A 5,135-nucleotide genomic window follows, 5' to 3' on the forward strand; every position below is an offset into this window, starting at 1 on the left:
TGTTATGTTTGGTTATTGTTTGTTTATTGTTTGGTTATTGTTTGGTTATTGTTTGGTTTTTGTTTGGTTTGGTTATTGTTTGGTTTTTGTTATGTTTGGTTTGGTTTTTGTTTGGTTTGGTTTGGTTATTGTTTGGTTTTTGTTTGCTTTGGTTATTGTTATGTTATTGTTTGGTTTTTGTTTGGTTTGGTTAATGTTTGGTTATTGTTTGGTTTGGTTTGGTTATTGTTTGGTTTGGTTATTGTTTGGTTATTGTTTGGTTTGGTTTGGTTATTGTTTGGTTATTATTTGGTTTGGTTTGGATTGGTTATTGTTTGGTTTTTGTTTGGTTTGGTTATTGTTTGGTTTTTGTTTGGTTTGGTTATTGTTTGGTTATTGTTTGGTTATTGTTTGGTTTTTGTTTGGTTTGGTTAATGTTTGGTTATTGTTTGGTTTGGTTTGGTTATTGTTTGGTTTGGTTATTGTTTGGTTATTGTTTGGTTTGGTTTGGTTATTGTTTGGTTATTATTTGGTTTGGTTTGGATTGGTTATTGTTTGGTTTTTGTTTGGTTTGGTTATTGTTTGGTTTTTGTTTGGTTTGGTTATTGTTTGGTTATTGTTTGGTTTGGTTATTGTTTGGTTTTTGTTTGGTTATTGTTTGGTTTTTGTTTTGTTTTGTTTTGTTTTGTTTGGTTATTGTTTTGTTTTTGTTATGTTTGGTTTGGTTATTGTTTGGTTATTGTTTGGTTACTGTTTGGTTTGGTAATTGTTTGGTTTTTGTTATATTTGGTTTGGTTATTGTTTGGTTTTTGTTATGTTTGGTTTGGTTATTGTTTGGTTTGGTTTGGTTATTGTTTGGTTTGGTTTGGTTTTTGTTTGGTTATTGTTTGGTTATTGTTTGGTTATTGTTTGGTTATTGTTTGGTTTGGTTTGGTTTTTGTTATATTTGGTTTGGTTATTGTTTGGTTTTTGTTATATTTGGTGTGTGTGTGTGTGTGTGTGTGTGTGTATTGTCAGACCTGCATGTGATTCTGCAGTAAACACATTTTCTTTGACACACGGATGTGGTGGGTGTATTTACAGTTTGTGTTTAGAATCATGTGTTTTCCAGCTTTTGGCTCCGGTCGTCGATGTTTCAGTTTGAGTTGAAATATTTAACACACACACACACACACACACACACACACACACTTGATGAGATTCCTGAAACTTCAGACTTTATTTGGCTCCATCTGAACGAGTCACTTGTTTACAGCTAAGCTGCAGCAGAGAAGTTTAACATGTCGTTTATGTAAATGTTTATGTGTTTTCGGGAAAGTTGCAAATTCCATAGGACGTCAGTCAAATGTTCGGACCACGTGTTGGATCTCCAACATGTTTCAGCTCAGTCTCCATCTGTCGGAGCTCCAGCTTCAGTATATGATTTATGGTTCAGACTCTGGGCTCAGGTCAGTGACAGACGCTGGTTTGGTTTGAGAAACATGTTTATTTACATTTAAACCCAAACCACCATCTTCTGTGTGGCCTGAAGCGGAGTGAGACTCTGGATGTACCGGTCACGCGTGTTGTATGTCCGACATTCACCCCAACAACCTCTTGGCGCCTCCAGTCATTAATCAACGGAGCGCTTCATTTATTCAAAAAGAATGTTGCCTCTCAACATGATCCAGCTGGAGATTGTTTCCTATAAAACACATTTTACAGTTTGGTTGTGTGGAAACATTAAAGATATTAATGGAGACGACGTTGCTTGTTTACATGGAGCGTGTACAAAGAATCTTCTGTTTACATGCGAACAGTTGGAAGTTGACCTGTTATATGTTGAACTGTTTAACCGTCACTTTTGATTCTCACATTGATTCTATGAAACATTCAGTAAACGAAAGGCTTTGTGAAGTTTATTCTTATTTTCTGTGCGTCCCAGGTTTTCAAACGAGGACATGAAAACCACCGAGACGATAAACAACTCGTCCTCACCTGGTTTGTTTCAGAGCTTCAGACTCGTCACTTCAGTCTGAAGCTGAACATCAGGTGTGAACGGTTCCTCAGACCAGAAGAGGAGTTCTGGGTCTGGATCAAACTGAACCTGGTTCTGTTGGACAGTTTGGACTTTTGGACCGATCACAGGAAGTAGAGACACATTAAACCATAGAAGAAGAAGCAGAAGAAGAGGAAGAAGCTGCAGTCTTCACCTCTGACGATGTAATGTTTGAACCACCAGGACGTTCTTTGGTGCATTTGAACTACTGTGGAGTATTGTACTACTGTAGTACCATGGAGTACTGTATTACTGTAGTACCATGGAGTACTGTATTACTGTAGTACCATGGAGTACTGTATTACTGTAGTACCATGGAGTACTGTATTATTGTAGTACCATGGAGTACTGTATTACTGTAGTACCATGGAGTACTGTATTACTGTAGTACCATGGAGTACTGTATTACTGTAGTACCATGGAGTACTGCGCCTGAAGGTGCTGATGCAATGCCATCATGATGTTTCCATGGCAACTGCTCAGTGATGAAACACCTGCAGATGGAAACAGAGACCAACGCTTCGTGGGACTTTTCAGTTTGTTCCTCTTCAGTTTGGTTTCATTCGTCTTTAAAAGTTTCAACCACAGCAGCTGTTTAATTACAACAACGCTGCAGCGTGAATCCACTTCCTGTTTACAGGGTTTCCTGAACTTCACCGTACACATGGTTCCATGTGTGACTCCTCTGGATCTGTGTGCGGTAAGTACTAGTTGTTCTTTTACTCTGAACAAACTCAGTCATCAGGGGAGTTTTGAGATTCAGAGAAAACTCAAGTTTGAGAGTGAAGCTCATTGATTTGCTGAAGTCGTCTCGTCCCTGCCGAGTCTCAGTGAACCACTTGTGTGCGTTATAATTTAAAGGCGATACAGAAATCTGCTGCCAATCTTCAAACCTTTTGTGACTTTCTAAAGAACTAATGCAGAAATCCTCATGAGAACATGAGACACGTAACGTCCTCGTGTCAGTGTCTGTCAGCTTTGGTATTTTTCTGCAGTTCCCCTCAAAAGTCTTAAAAGTAGAATCGTTGTAAAATGTTTCATTTAAATCTAAATCCATCCGTCCATCGTCTTCCACTCCTGCAGGCTCAGAGGGAGCAGCCAAGTAGGTCATCCAGACGTCTCCCCAGCCACACTCCAGCTCTTCCTGGGGGATCCCGAGGACAGATGTCATCCCTCCAGTGAGTTCTGTGTCTCCTCCCGTTTGAGCGTGAGCAGAGGACCAAACCAACTGTCCCCTTCTGAACTCCTCCCCCTCTCTTCTGTTCGTTCACCTGAGAGACACCATGTCCTCTTCTCGTGAGACAACACTGTGATTGTGACAATACTTAGAGCAGATGTGAGGTTCAGTTACGTCTTCGTTAAAAGTCGGATGAATCAGCTCCTCGGTGAAAGATTTAGGGACATCGACGGATCTGTTTCAGCAAAATGACGTTAGAGAAATTAAGAGCAGTGGACATCAGCTGCCGTCTGACAGGAAACAAAGCCACACAATCTGTCCACCAGATAAGTTGGACTGCTCTGAGGTCAGCCAGACTGAATGAATCAGAGAAGTCTTCCTGTGGCAACAACAGAAACATTAAGAACATCAGGAAACACTTGAAGAAACGGATCAACTTCAGCACAATTCAAACAATGGACCTTCCGTCTCCAGGGGACGAAAGTGAAATTAACTCAGTTCATTTAAATGAAAGAGTCAAACTGTGTGTGTGTGTGTGTGTCTGTGTGTGTGTGTCTGTGTGTGTGTGTCTGTGTGTGTGTGTGTCTGTCATGTCCTTCAATCATCAGAAACTTTAACATGACGGTGATGTCATCGTCACGGAGCCTCGTTCACTTTGTGACAGGACGAACACGGAAACTCAAAGAATGACATCATTCATTACCTGAAGAAAATCTACGAGACGAACACAAGCTGCCTTCAGGCCAAACTGGTTCCTCTCGTGTTCCTCACGTGTTCCTCACGTGTTCCTCACGTGTTCCTCACCTGTTCCTCACCTGTTCCTCACGTGTTCCTGTCTTGTTCCTGTCGTGTTCCTCATGTGTTCCTCTCGTGTTTCTCTCGTGTTCCTCATGTTCCTCACGTGTTCCTCTTGTGTTCATCACGTGTTCCTCACGTGTTCCTCACCTGTTCCTGTCTTGTTCCTGTCGTGTTCCTCTCGTGTTCCTCACATGATCCTCACGTGTTCTTCACTTGTTCCTCACGTGTTCCTCTCGTGTTCTGGAGGTCTGTGAACACGAATGTCTGAGTCAGTTGCTCTAGACTTTATCTGGAGCTTTTCCTGCAAAACATCTGGAACCTTCTCAGTGAGCGAGTGGGCGTGTCTCTGAGGTTTCTAACACGTGACGGACGTGAAACTGGAAGAACACAAATGTCTCAGGATGAAGAAGAGGAGCCGTCTTAACGCACACACACACACACTCTCTGGGAAAAGCCCCCGGTCGGTGGCAGCAGATCTTTATCAGCCTTTGACACAATAACCCCGCTCTTCCTCTTCCTCTTCCTCTTTTCTCACAGTGGCTCATTGTGCTCGTCCGTCAGTCGACGACATGACTGTGATTAATTGATCTGTTTCACTGACGACGCTCAACAGAACTCCAACGTGTCTTTTGTTGATAATCCTGAAATCACCTCTGGTTCTCTGAGACGTTTCCTCTGGAGTCTGAAGCTTCACGTTCGTTTATGTTTCATCTGATAGTTTTAGTTTCACTTTGTAATTCAGGGACGAAAGAATTCTGTCTGACGAACGTCCGGTCATCATCACCTACGTGGGCGTCGTCTACCTGCAGTTGACTCTGATTGGTTCGTAGGCGGCGTCTGACGAATTTGAATACTTTATATTTACATACTCAATATATAAGTATTTTATATTTGAATACTTTATATTTACATACTTTCACATCAGGAGCAGCTCCTCTCCACAGAGGCTGTCGTGTTTTTTACAGTAGCTCAGGCTGGACAAACGAAACACACTCGGTTTAAATGTCATTCAACTCTAAACACGATTTTCTGAAATCAAATACACGTAGTTCTGGGTTTGATTCCCTCAACTCACGAAGCAAAGCAGTTGCTTTTTTTGTCGTCTCATCAGATTCCATTCACACAAACTTCCTGTGTCATTAA

The 5,135-nt window shown here is 41.4% G+C and overlaps 1 long non-coding RNA gene across 1 annotated transcript in view; it reads left to right on the forward strand.

The window, feature by feature from the left end:
• Window positions 1–4,515: 4,515 nt before the first annotated feature.
• Window positions 4,516–5,135, forward strand: part of LOC138412082 (uncharacterized) — a 1,196-nt gene continuing 576 nt past the window's right edge. The window contains exon 1 of the long non-coding RNA XR_011244589.1: window positions 4,516–4,814. This is a non-coding gene — a long non-coding RNA (uncharacterized lncRNA). The remainder of the gene's footprint in view (window positions 4,815–5,135) is intronic.

The sequence above is a fragment of the Paralichthys olivaceus genome, chromosome 11 (assembly GCF_024713975.1).
Source record: "Paralichthys olivaceus isolate ysfri-2021 chromosome 11, ASM2471397v2, whole genome shotgun sequence".
Classification (NCBI taxonomy): domain Eukaryota; kingdom Metazoa; phylum Chordata; class Actinopteri; order Pleuronectiformes; family Paralichthyidae; genus Paralichthys; species Paralichthys olivaceus.